Source organism: Parasteatoda tepidariorum, chromosome X2 (assembly GCF_043381705.1).
Source record: "Parasteatoda tepidariorum isolate YZ-2023 chromosome X2, CAS_Ptep_4.0, whole genome shotgun sequence".
NCBI lineage: Eukaryota > Metazoa > Arthropoda > Arachnida > Araneae > Theridiidae > Parasteatoda > Parasteatoda tepidariorum.
This window is the reverse complement of record NC_092215.1, coordinates 58,965,750-58,981,233: the sequence shown is the minus strand read 5'-3', so window position 1 is coordinate 58,981,233 and position 15,484 is coordinate 58,965,750. Positions and strand designations below refer to the sequence as shown.

Genomic DNA, 15,484 nt, shown 5'->3' with positions numbered 1-15,484 from the left:
TTTATATAGTTCGGTAAATATGCAATGAAGGGCAGCATATGCGAAATCCCTATAAGACAGCTGCTGGGAAAGGTAACCATTCCATTTTCTAATGTTAACGATCAGTTGTTTTTATTCTCTTTGGGGTCAGTTTTGGATTGTTGCGTTCAACTGGGGTTAGGCAAAGTTCTCACCGTATACTCCATGGGCATCATAAAGAAGGTAAGAAAAAATTATTTTATTTTTGATAGATGAATTTTAGATTGCAAAAATAGCATATTTAATAAAAAGAACTGCCCCATTTTTGTAACTTTAAAATTAAAAATCAGTAAAATTCAGGAACTAGTTTTTGTCTCCTCCGTGGACGTCCCCTCCGTGGACATTGCAAGTCCACGGAGGAGAAGACGCAGTCAATGGAAGCGACAATGTGTTAGATAACCATAATACAGTTTTAATAATTAAAAAACCATTTTCTTTTAATTGATATTTTTTAAAATGGAACAAATGTGTTAATTTGTTTATATTTTTAAAGAGAATCAATTAAGTTTAACTTTTTCTTATCGGTAAGTATTGACAATTTTTCTAAATAATTTCTGTGATGTTTAACATTTTTTTCTCTTAAAATTTCAGGAAAAAAAAGGCAAAATCAAAATGTAAAAAAAGAAAGCAATCAAATGTTCAAATGCAAAAGAGAAGGGAACAGAAAAAACTTAGTATGAGACAAGNAAAAAAAAAAAAAAAAAAAAAAAAAAAAAAAAAAAAAAAAAAAAAAAAAAAAAAAAGAACACAAAACTTTAAAATCTGTATCAGAAAAAGATGTAACAGAAAAATCGTGATTAAATGTACTTAAGTTTCTAGAAATTGATGGAGCAAGCCGTTTGTGCCCAGGGAAAAAAGGAACAATAGCAAGAAGAAAAGAGAAAAAACAAAAACGTTATTTGGATGACAGTATGTTTAACTTGCATAAAATGTTCATAAAAGAGTACCCTCAACACTCAACCTTCATGTGGAGTCTGAATTTTTATTTCAATAGTCTTTACATTTTAAATTATTAATATTCAGTAAGAGTTACTTAAAAAATTGTACACCTAGGTTAAGAATGGATGTTTTCTTTCATAGCAGCATGATTAATCGGAAGTAGCTCTATCTCTAATAATGAAATATTTCATTATTTACTTATTAATGTTAAACTCATATCAGTTGTACCCAATAATTAATGAATTAGTCTTCATTNATATATATATATATATATATATATATATATATATATATATATATATATATATATATATATATATATATATATATATATATATATATATATATATATATATATATATATATATATATATATATATATATATATATATATATATATATATATATATATATATATATATATATATATATATATATATATATATATATATATATATATATATATATATATATATATATATATATATATATATATATATATATATATATATATATATATATATATATATATATATATATATATATATATATATATATATATATATATATATATATATATATATATATATATATATATATATATATATATATATATATATATATATATATATATATATATATATATATATATATATATATATATATATATATATATATATATATATATATATATATATATATATATATATATATATATATATATATATATATATATATATATATATATATATATATATATATATATATATATATATATATATATATATATATATATATATATATATATATATATATATATATATATATATATATATATATATATATATATATATATATATATATATATATATATATATATATATATATATATATATATATATATATATATATATATATATATATATATATATATATATATATATATATATATATATATATATATATATATATATATATATATATATATATATATATATATATATATATATATATATATATATATATATATATATATATATATATATATATATATATATATATATATATGTATATATATATATATATATATATATATATATATATATATATATATATATATAACTTTTCTCGATGCAAAAATGTATTATGTGAGTTACAAATTCGACACTTAAAGTAATTAGTACGATTAGCAACACTATGGCCTGATGAAAGACAGGAAATGCATAAATATGTCTTTTTACTAAAGAAAATCTTGCAGGCACTGATAATCCTTTAAATTTTAAACAATGATACATTGGGTGATTTTGATTGCAAATTTTACATATACTATGCGAAACACTAGAGTTATTTGTTAACAAAGTCTTAGAACGAAGTGATGGATTTGAACTGCCAGATAACTTTGGGTGTACATTTTTTGAAGTAAAATAATTAGCTTGGTTCACAAAAAATTGGTTTCCCTGAAGATTTTCTAATGTTTGACATCTTTTTTCAACAAATTCCATAAATGTATTGAATTTTGGAAATTCAGTAGACGTTAAACTCATTTCATACTGTCTGCGACTTTCCTTATCCAAGTTTTGAACAATTATGCTAATTATTAATTGTTCAACAAGATCATTAGTTTCCAATTTCATTCATTTTAAACCTTTTAAACTTTTATTTAAAGTATCAATTAAATGTCTCAATTCTTCATAAGATTCTGCAGAAATTTTTTCAAAATTCACAATTTTCGACATATGATTGTTTTCAATTAAACGAGTATTTTCAAATCTTTCTTTTAGGATTTTCATCAAAGATTCAAAAGTATCTTATGGAGTTTCAATATATTTAGCATCACCTTTTAAAGCTGAACGTAAATAAAACAATTTCTGGATACTATTTAAAGACTGATTTTCAGTTATCAAACTATGAAATTGAAGCTTAAAGTTATTCCAATTTTCGATTTTTCCATAAAAACAAGACAAGCAAATACCTGGTAATTTAACATTTATTTTACTAGTATTTAATTGTTCAATGTTATGCAAATGAGAAATATTAGAACTTCTTGAATAAAAAAGTCTTTGTAAGCTTACCTTGCAAGATTCAATTTGTTCCTCCATTTCATCAAAATGGGATTGATATGCTTATAATTCTTCATCCTTCAAAATTGAATAGGAATCCAGTTTCAAAAGTTCAATTTCTTGAAGAATTAATCCTATGCCATCGATACGAGATTGCAGTTTGAGACAATCAGCCTCATTTCCATTAGTAGAAATAAAGCTTTCCAATCTAGTTGTTTTTCTTTTAGAGTTACCACGACGACGATTCAATTGTTTTAAGCTATTTTCATACTGTTCCTCAGAGTTTGAAGAATCAGTCATGTTTTCAAATTCAAAATGTATGTTCAAAAACGAAGTCATGACAGACGATGTCGCAAACGAAAGTTAATCGAAATTATTATTTTCGAATTACATCAGGTTTGAACTCAGAGAGACAGGACCAAAATGTAGGGTTCAATCTACTTTAATAATAAAGTTTCCATAGGTACTAGTAACTAAAGCAAATAGCTCATAACAGTAACAATCTTTTATTGTAAACAAAAATAATGATAACGAAAACAGTTACTTAAATGATTCCGAGTGAATCATGATGCTCCAACATATGGTTACAATTAACAATAAATAATAGTTATCAAAATATGCTCACCATTAACCATAAAACAATAATTATCAAATCATAATTAAATTACGAAAAACAAAGGTTAAGAGAAAAGTGAGGGGGGGGGACGGAGTTGCTGCTACTAGCGAAACTCAAAATCGCCAACGGTGCCAACACATGCAATTATTAAAGTATTGCAGTGCGTCTAATAAATTGGTATGATTATTATAATATACTAATATAATAAATATTCAATATTTATATAATATATCGTCTAATTTATTCAATCGCAGAATTTATATTTTATATCGCCTAGTTTAGCCAATTGATACACGAACGTAAACAAGTGCAAACCGGTTTCAGTTGCGTAAAAACATTAAGGTTGTATGATATCACCTGATAATTAAGATTTTACATGGAATCTTATAGTGAATCTAATAATTTGGCCAGGGACTGTATATAAGTAGCTTATCTTACAAAAATGTCGAATATTTAAAAATCGCAATCTTGAATTTTGGTCGCTTGCGTTGGTTTTTCTCTTGCTTTGTAGTATACATCCAGTGTTTCAAATCTCAAACAAAAACCTCCTCTTTTCAGTTCATCCGATCTATTTGAGCTAAAAACAATTCCACGCCATTTAAAAGTCAAAATTACTAACAAAATGTTTGCAACCAGTGGTTTTAAAGAGCTACCTTCAGATCATGTTCCCAACTTACTCTCTCATAGTTCGTCCCCAGCGGACGAGTTGTGGGGGGGGGCTAGCAAAATTATGGGTATTTGAGGGGTGTTAAGAGACCTTTAGAGAGTAATTAAAAAACTATATACCAGTCTCTTTCAATTTTGAAATATGTTCCTTTTAATATTAGCTGTGCTAAAAAAAATACAGGCAATAGATTGCGCGTCAACCCGTTAACAATTATAAACGACATTACTTCATATATTCTTCAATATATTTCAAAAAATTATTTTATTAAAGCAGCAAAGTTATCTGTTGAATTCATTTTATTGCAAATGCGTACGTATGAGTTATTTCTAATAAAATTAGTTTTGAAAAACGTTCCCAATCTGTCCATTGAATCATTAAAAAAAACATATTTTCAATGACTTAAAGGCATGGTTATAAAAGAGTATCACAATAAAAATATAAGTCACGTAGCAGACTGATCGTAAAGATACGGTTCCCAGTAGAACACGAAGTCAAGCATCACTGGCTGCGGTCAGTAAGCGGGTGGGTGACCACTTGGATCAACCTGCGTTGGGACCGAGGGTGGGCGGTATCAGTCCTCGTTAAACTGCTCTACCGTAAAGTGCTCGACTTCCAGAGCAGGTCGTCGGGCTACCAAAGGCGGGCTGCAAAGGTGGAGGCATCTCTTCTGCAGAGGATCAAAATTATGATGATATGTCATAGGATGGGATGTTTCCCAGATCGTCGCCTATAGCCCATTGTGCAGCTCTAGTGTGACGTAAAAGTACCTACCTACAAAAATGCAAAAGTACTTAAAATGGGATCAAAAAATTACAATTTATTTATTTATTATTACTGTTCTTATTTTTTGTGAAGAAGCTTTTAAAATTTTGATCTGCGAAGTAGACGGTGATCCAAAAAAAAAAAAAAAAAAGCCGTTTCTTTAATTTTAAGACGTCAAATCAAAATTAATCAAAATTTCTCATGACTGATTAACTATTAGCAACTGTTATTATTTTTCTTATTCTTTGCTGACATTTACAGTATTTATATTTAAGATATACATATATTACATAAAAGAGCTTCCTTCACGTGGCAGAAAAGATAGTGTTTTTTTTTCAATAAAAACTAAAGTAATCATTATTTATCCTTTCCAATTTTATTTTTAAACATTATTATAACATTCATATTGAATGAATACATTTAAATTATACAACTTTAAAGAGAATAAGAAACTTTTTAGAATATTTCTTTGACCTGCTGGAGACTTTTCAAAATAGAAATTGTTTTAAAACACTGAAAATTGGGAAACTTTTTCTTTCGTCAAACTTGATTTAATAAATATGTGAATAATATTAAATAAAAAAAGCACTCATAACTCTTTTATACAATAAATTTATCGCTGAATACTAAATTTCAGTTATAAGTTTCAAGAAAGATTTTAAATATTTCCTGCATTGATAATTTTAATTTCACTATAAGAGCTTTTTTTATATCCATGGAAAATAGAATTTGGCAAAATAATTACTCAAGCAGGAAAAAAAGTCTTTGAACAGTAAAAATGAGAGAACAAAAAAAAAGGAATTGAAATTTTCAGAAACGTGTGAATAATGATTTCATAAATTCAGAAGAAAAAAAAACGAATGAATGAATTTAAAAGATAGGAATTGAGATAGTATGAAAGTAATGAAATTTGGATTCAGCTCGCCATAGAAAAAAGTCCATACATGAAACAATGATGCATACCAAAATGGCTAATTTTCACTCAAACCATCTGATGGAATGGCAACTGGAATAAAAATGGGGGGGGGGATAAATATTAAATTAGTGCACAAGCATTATCAGACAAAATGGTAGAGGATTTACCGAGAATATTGCAACATGTAACCATCAAAAGTTTTCAACATGTACAATTTTTTTTATAATTTTATAATCGTCGCTGAACTGCTGACCCAATTATCGGGTTTAGGACTACTAACATTCAACTCCGTAGCCTTGTAATTTTGAACCCAATCTAGGAGACAAGCAAACTCCTGGATCAAGTATAGGGAGAAATTTTCCTTCTCGGAGGACTTTTTGATGGAATTAACCCGCATTTACGTTACATGGAGAGGAAGACCGCGAGAACCTCCCACAGTAAGCCTTACTACAAAGGGACTCTGACCCATGATCCGTTTACCACTGAGAATATTTCACGTCAGCACTGTGGTCGATGCAAGCCGGATTTCGGATTTGTATATACCAACCATAGCTGGGATTCGAACCCAGTACACTAATAAGCCTTGATTTTCCTTAACACTAGTTTCGATAGGACTTAGTAAATATACAGATATACAAAGATAGGAGTAAATATACAGATATTCTATTTACAGAAGCAGTGTTTTATTAAACTTAGGGTAAAACATATATGAATACCCAAAACAAAGACGTGCCGTACTATTACTTATGCCATAAAGAAACATTTACTATGCTGTAAAGAAGAATTATTATGCCATAAAGAAATATTTACTTAAAAAATATGAGGGAGAAGAGTGATCATCGATACCTAAAAACAAATATATAGGGAAATTCATTAACAAAGCAAGATATAGATGAAAAAATTCGAGTTGAAAGGATGACCATATGAAGTGTCTCCGTATTGAGAAAAAGTGATCACTTGGAAAAAAAATGTACAAATTTTCTTGTCTTGTGAAAAATATATTTAAAATGAGGTATAAATTAAAAATCAAACAGAAATAATAAGTCAAGAGAGAGTACTAATTATTCCGGATTAAAAAAATGCATCAAGTGGGGAAAACAAATTCATTGTTAATGTTAAATTAATTATCAATGATGGAAAGAGTCATGTTAAGCATCGTTGTACAGGGGACTGGTGATTGTTAAGCACCTAAATAAATGCAGATATGATTCAAATATTAGGGAAGCGACTGGAATTTATTTTGGAATTCAAGGTCAAAACTTTTTAACCGGAAGATGATTTTATAAATTCGACTGGAGAGATATAAAGATGCTCTCTGATGCACTGACCAATGTTTTACGAGTCATGATTAATGTATAAGATTGCATTGTGGCTGAGACATCCAATCAGATCTGAGCAAAATCAGAACTGGTTTAAAACAGGTGTAGAAAGTAAGGTTTAGAGGGCCTAATTTAGCACTTTAGTCACTTTATCTCTTTTGTTTCATCTACTTAACAGTACTCACAAATGAAAAATTAACTTGCTGTCGATGATAACACCGTCGTTCATCCATACTTTAGTGTTATCAAAATAATCGATGTGTGTCAAAGTAAAAAGATAATTTTTAATTTGTTGATGATGATATATCATATAGTTGTTTATATGACAGATCCAATAGTTTATTCACAAGTTTCCGACTCTTTTTTTCCATCCATATCGCTATGACTTCAGTAAACATGTTCACTTGAAAATCTCCTAATAAGGTCAACCGCCAAATGATTTGTTTATCGTTATAAACGGTCATCAAGATCATTAACAGAATTGATCCTTGCGCAATATTTGGGCTCTGTTTTAATAAAACTAGTATTGGGCCACGTTTGGGAAAGAAATCTTCTATTCCTTGCTTTCAATTTTTCTTTCCTTGCTTCTTGCGCGAAAGATGGCTCTGCGGATCTTTCTTTCGAAGGTGTCCAGTGTCAACTGCATATCTGAATTAAGGGTCCAAGTTTCACTTCCATTAAGCAGCACAGGAAGTATGAGAATCTTATAGAGTTTTAACTTTGTTTTGTGTCTGAGAAGATTCGATCTTAGTCTCCTCAGTCCTAAGAAACACTTATTAGTGTTTCTTTGAATATACCGTTTCGTTTTCATGAATTTTGAAAGTAAATGATTTTGATAAAACTTTTCTCTCTGCCCAGAGTCGGGATGCCGATCTTCAATTTTGAAACTCGTGTGATGTCAGGAAGATGGATTTAAAAGTGCCTTCTTTTACTACTAATGTATCACACCCCTGGAATCCTGTCATAAATACCACATTATTATTATTATTATTATTTTGATCACTTCGAAAAAAGTCCAGACAAATATTTTATAATTTTAGGAATTTCGGGGAAAAAACTGCACATTTTCTGTGTTACTTTGAAATTTCCTTCACTAGACATATTTATTCTTTTTACATCTTTTATATAATCATTGTAATTTAAGGTACAAGAATTCATCTCATACCATGACAATCTGAACATAGTTCACTGCTTCTTTTGATTAGTGTTGAGAATCGAAAACGCATTTTAAAATTTATAAAAATTAATTTTTACTAAAACAAAAAAAAATTTTAATTTTTTGAAGTAATATTAAAATAAGAGCAATAATTTATCGAAATGGAATTATCGTTTTTGTGTTTTATAGAACATTCGTTACACTGTTCTTTCAGACGAATCTCCGACAAAGTGCGATCGATGAAACGTGATAGAAAAACAGATTTAAATATGGTTCTGTAATGTTTAAAGAACGTTGAAAGATTTCTGGTCTTGCGTCAAGCTGTGTGTTCCTATTTATACAGTAAACAAACATTTCGAAACATCAGAGTTTTAGTTACCAACGATAATTTAACTTTTTCACCACAAAAATAACCGATTGGCATGAAATTTCCACAATACTTTGTTAAACATAATACTTATTGTCTGATTTTTGTTATAATATCACTTTAAGGGGAAAAAATAATAATTTCATTCTCAGTATTCCCTACAGACCGTAATTTAATACGTAAACCGTAGTTTAATACAAGACCGTAATTTAATACATAACTTGCGATACAGTAGTTTTAAAAAATATATATATTTTTAAAGAAAATAACTACTTATTTTTGATCAATCAGTGGCTTTCACAAATTCTGGAGAAATGTTTTTGAAATTACATCTTTTTTAAATTTTGCAATAAAATACAAGTGATATCTTTGGTTGGAATACTATAAGTAAGAAGATGTATTGCTGATGTAAAGTAATAATTGTGTTTAGACATAAAAAGAAGGTCGTTGACTGTCAAGACACGCTAGGGTGCAATAATCTTTTGTTCAATAGACTTCCTTAAAACATTGGCTAAAAGTAGTGTTAATTGTCAAAATTCCGGAAATATGTGAGAGGTAAAACTGAAGGTCAAGAGCAAAGAAGACCTTGCAAGGACTTGAAGGCGCCTCTTTAATCGCCATCTAATGCTGCTTTCTAATAGATTTGTTTTTAAAGATTCTTTTCATTAAGTCTTATTGAATACAACTTCTTTTCGAGTTTCTTTTATCCACCCACTTTTTCTGTCGAACCACTAATTTCAGTTTTCGAAAGTCTAAAATTTCACAATTTCTTCCTAGCCATTTTTTATATAGGCCTTATATTTTAATCCTCACAAACGTCTAAATATGATAATAGAAACTGTATGAATGTACATAGAACTAGTTACCCTCAATTCAAAATACAATCGATACAATGACATCCGGTACAACAATAACTCCCTCCATCAAAATATTTTATGTTTCTCTCCTCAATATTGCGATATTCTCAATAAATCTCCTTGTAAAACGATTTTTTTTTCTTTTTTGGGATATTTTGGCTTTCAAACAGTGAAAAATAAACCTTTTCCGTCTTTTTCGAAAAGAGAACGGTTAACTTATTCCTTTTCGTTAATGTAAGAATTCTGTAGCTTCCCCATCTTTCGAATAGATAGAGACTACAAAATCACTTACTATCTAGAAAATGCCTCCCTTACACACTAAAAGTCGCAGATGTAACATGCCTATCCGATTTCATTCCATTCATTTGAAAACTTTTGATTTATTTTCAAGCTAAAACTTTTGCTTCTACAGATGTATAGTAGTATGAAAGGCAACAGCAAACACACGCCAACAACAAACACACGTTCTAGATTGTAAACAATCTAGTGACGATGACAGAAGTGCACCAACATTCGTGTTTTCGAAAGAAAAAATAATTCTCGCATGGTAGACATCTGAGCTTGGTGCAAACTTTTTCATTATAAGGGTTTAGATTCATTTGAACCTTTTAAATGGCATATGAAAACTTGATTTAGTGTTTACTTGAAATTTAATGTTCCTTCACACAATTTTCTGGAATTTACAATATCAAATTTGCAGTAATATTACTCCACAGTTTATATAATCTAGAAATTGTTGTAAAGATGATATCATATAGTTCAAGCCTGTAATATAATTTTATTATTGTTTAAAATAATATAGTTGGTTTTTAGAAAAAAATTTGATACAAAACTTTATTTTCCGCGGTTAAGTTAAAAATTGATACGAGTTTTAAAATATAAAGAATAGCTATTATTAGAATTAAAGGATGTGCTTGATTTAACGGATGGTGAGGAAGTTAAAAAAATAGTTTAAAAAATATTCACAGCTGCACATTTGCAGCGAAAACTATTCTTGTAACATATTTTGAACGCAATAAAATGAAATTAATATGAATTGATAAATATAGCGAAGTGCGAAAAAAAACAATGAAATTGGATAAAAAATTATGATATTTTTCCAATATAATTCTGAAAAGATTTAAAGGGATGAATGATACTGAGAGATAGCTTTTGAAATGTGAATGACCGTTCATAATTGCTGCATGATGTTTAATAGCAATTCTCTTATCGAAATTTTAATAATTAGAAAGAAAAGAAGATTTAAATAAAAGAGAAACAAGCACTAAAGATCTTAAAGAATAAAAATATTCAATTCATAATTTTCAGGAACATTCATAATGGACCGTTCTGTTTGAAATGCATCAGTCAAAGCCTCAATTTCTTGATGCACATTGAATATCAAATTTCATTTCGAATAAAATATTTTAGATTAAAATTAAAATTTTCTTTTCAAAGCATTTTCACAAAATTGTTTGCTAAAAAGGAAAATATCTTTTCTTAGAATTAAATCAATTCTTGATTATTTTGAAGGAACATTTTGAAGCAAAATTCAAGAAACTCATTCAATCTAATAATTGAGAGAAAGATACTCAACAGTTTAAAATATTTTTTAAGATCTCTGCTGAAAAATATTCGAAAACATTTTCCTAATATCAAAATTAAAATTATATGCGAATTAGTTCAGGCACAAAAGGACTTATTTGAAAAGTCAACATTCTTTTTATAATAGAAGAAAATTTAACAGTCGAATTCGTCCGGGCACAGAGGGACCTAATTTTAAAAGTCAATACTCTGTTCATATTAGAATATAGCGCCAGTTCTAAATATATGTAATAGCCTATATCTTCTCTTAATATTAAGCTATAATTTTGAAACTTGTTTAGGCATAAGGTGCTAAACTATCACACCATGCGGAAATATTATAAACAAATTAAGGGTTGCACAATGAGACGCAATAAGCTTCCTTTGTGCTTCCTATGCTAACATACGATTGAGAAGCTTGATTCTCGTTAAGCAGTCAGGTGATCATGGTTCGTGTGTTGTATAAAGCGCCTAACTGCTCTTTTATCGTGTGTGAATTAGAAAGCTCAATATTAGAATTAAAAAAACTTCTTTTTCATAAAATATGGAATTAAAAATCTAGTTAGATATCTATAGAGTGATAATTTAAAACAATATTCTTCATTATAAAGAAAGTGTCCATGAAAAAGATTTGAAGATTATTTTTTTCTCTGCATATACCTATATTTTGCTTTTATATCAATATATAATTTATAAATACATTTTTTATTTTAATATGAGTAAATGACAGGTCAAGTCGCTAACTTAAAGACGAATTATTTCGTACACAAAGGTGCCTAATTGTACTGTTAATCTATTTTTTTTTCTTCTTATATGCGTGTTTTCTGTATGGGCGATTCTTTTGTCAATTCAAAATCAAACTATAGGTCTTTATGTATATATACATAAAAACCTATAATTTGATTTTGAATTGACCTATAATTTTCCAACTTTGCCCCAACTACTCTCTCAATGTAAATAAAAATAAGGCTAAACAGCAAAATTATAGACGAATTTGTTCAGGCACTAAGGGATTAATATTTCCTTTATAATAGAATATAGCTCCGGTTCTAAACATGCATAATAGCCTATATCTTGTCTTAATATTAGCCTATAATCTTGGAACTTGGTCAGACATACAGTACTAAACTATCACACCAAATGGAAATATTATAGACGAATTATTGGCTGCATAATGATGCATAATATAGTTCATTTTTGCATTCTATGCTAACCAGAGAAAAACACGAGAAGGCTTGATTCTTATTAAGCAGCCAGGTGAAAATGATCACGTCGTGTTGTGTAAAGCTCTAAACAGTTATTCATATGAGTTCGAATCCCGTGGCGGTATCATGTGTAGTTTAAAAAGGCTTATTATTAGCATCGAAAATTTTCTTTTTATTAATTTTTTCATGAAATGGTAATTTTAGCAAAGGTAATAAAATATTTTAAATAATCTCTCTCAATATTCTCCAAAGGAAGTATCGGGCAACTATGAAAAAATTCTGTAAGTAATTTTGCTCTCTGTATATATAAATACCTATATTTTTCTTTTATATTAACAAATAATTTTGAACTTTTCCATGTTTATTATTTCAATCTAAGTAAACTACAAGCCAAGCCGCTAATTTACAGATGAATTATTTCGTGCAGAAGGGGGCCTCATTATATTGTCAGTCAGTTTTTTTTTTTATGTGTGTGTTCTCTGTTTATACATAAAGACCTATATTTTGGTTTTATATTAACCTATAATTTCCCCAATTACTATCCCAATATAAGTATACAAGAGGTTAAACAACAAAATTATAGACGAATTTTTCGGGCACCAAAAAGACCTAATTGTAAAATCATTATTCTTGTTATAATATTATATAGCCCTGGTTCCAAATATACATAATTGCCTATGCCTTCTCTTAATATTTACCTATAATTTTGAAACTAAATCAGATATATAAATATAAAGTACTAAATTATCAAACCGAGTGCAATTATTATAGACGAATTAGGGAGTGCACAAAGAGGCATAATATGAATCCATAGTGTGCCCTATGCTGACCTCCGAAGATGACAGAGGAGCTTGATTCTCGTTAAGCAGCCAGATGACCATTATGTCAAGGTGTTGCTCCAAACTGAAGTTCGAAACTGGAGGCGGTCTTCCGTATCGTGTGTAATTTAAAAGGCACAGTGTTAACGTAAAAACGTTCTTTTTATTAAAAATGCAAAAATATTGTTTTCTTTTTTTGTAGCATGGTAAATATAATAAAATATTTTAAATTATCTCTCTTAATATTTTCCTTTATAAAAAAAGTGAGTCAGGACACTAGGAAGAGTTTTGAAGGTTACTTATGCTCTCTGTATATACATAAATTCATATCTTTTTTGCTTTTATGTTAGCATATAATTTTAACTTTTCAACATTTATTATTTCAATTTATGTAAACAAGAGGCCAAGCCGCTTCTTTAGAGACGAATTATTTCGTGAGCAAAGGGGCCTAATAGTAATGTTAATCTATTTTCTTATTATTACTATATATAGATTATATTTTTTTTTTGAATTTCCGATGATTCTCGGTATGGATGTTCTTTTCTTCTCTTCTCTGCACTATTTGTCCTTCTAACTGTGAGAATAACGTTGGCCCATCTAATATGGTTCCCCTGAAAAGTTGGTCAACAAATCTGCCCTTCTTATAACTGAATGACGAATGTCAATATCCGGGTGGGTGCCGGCCAGGTGGCCGAGCGGTCAGTGTGCCTGACTATGAAGCCAATGGTTGCGGGATCGATTCAAGCTTAGGGCATGGATGTTTCTCTCTGTGTATTGCTCTCTTTTGTGTGATGTGTGAATGTGGCCCACCCTATGAACGGTTATCAGTGGCAGTGTGGCGTGGATTATGCTGCTCGCCTCGGTGAATTAGGTTCACAGGTGCCCACTGGGTGACTTTAAATGAGCAACACTTTCGGCAAGTACGTAGGCGTAGAAAAAAAATATCCGGATGGGCATTTTCAAAAAAAAAAATACTCCACAGAATTTATAAAAAAAAAAGTTAAAAAAAACTCCTTTTCTTTAAACAATTTTTTTAATGATTCCTAACTTTACCAAGAAATATATAAATACCTTGATCATGTATCGGTATGAAAGTATTCACTGTAAAAAAATTCAGTGTATCTTAACACCAAAAATGGTTGTTAACCGCATTACATAAGAGTGGTGTAAAACTAAGGAAGAGCGTATTAAAACTTTTTTTACACAACTAGGTCTAAAGTAGTGGTATTCAGTAAGACAAATATTTATATTTACAGTCGATACATATTAGTGTTGAGCGATGACTCATAGGATAGAGCGTTCGCCTTCCAATGAAGTGAATCGGGTTCGAATCCCAGCAATGGCTGGTCGATACGAATCCGCATCGGGCTTGCACCCACCACAGTGCTGACGTGAAATATCCTCAGTGGTAGACGGATCATGGGTTAGAGTCCCTTTGCTGTCAGGCCAACCGTGTGAGATTCTCGTGGTCTTCCTCTCCATGTTACGCAAATGCGGGTTAGTTCCATCCAAAGTCCTCCATGAAGGCAAATTTCTCCCAATACTTGATCCATGAGTTCCCTTGTCTTCTGGATTGGGTTCAAAATTGCAAAGCTACGGAGTTGAACATTAGTAGTCGTAAACCCAGAAATTGCGTCGGCTGTTCATAGACGATTCTAAAAATAAGAAAATTAGTGTTATTGAAGGTACTTTTACGATACAATATAAAATAAAACTCAATAATTTCTAATGTATATATTCACTAATTCATAAAATAAAATTTTTTAGTAAATCAAATATGCGTGAAGCACAGAGAGTTATAATACGATGAATTCGAACTAGACTTAACAGAATAGAAGTTGATAGAAATTATACATTATAAAGTTAGTTAATACTTCCATTGGTAATAAAAAAAAATTAAAATAAGTTAGTTAATACAGTTCACAGAGATTTAAAAATTGAAATAAAAGCATGCTCATTCCGCCACTAAAAACATAGATATGTTTTATTTAAACGGTCAACTTTTATTTCTGTAGATGTTTAGTTGAAAGACAACAACAAATTCAAGACACTCGTAAACAATCTACTGACGACATCCAAAGCACGTCAACTTTGATGTACATTACTTTCAGACATTACTCACAGTTTTAACATAGTAGTTTAATTTACTGGCATCGATAAAGTTCTTTATGGAGTAGTTCATTTAATTTTCTTTGAATTATTTCATCTTCTAAAAATTTGT

The 15,484-nt window shown here is 29.1% G+C and overlaps 1 protein-coding gene across 1 annotated transcript in view; it reads right to left on the bottom strand.

Annotated features, from left to right (window-relative positions):
- Positions 1 to 15,484, bottom strand: part of LOC107449504 (tenectin) — a 148,877-nt gene that overhangs the window by 125,331 nt on the left and 8,062 nt on the right. The window lies entirely within an intron of this gene.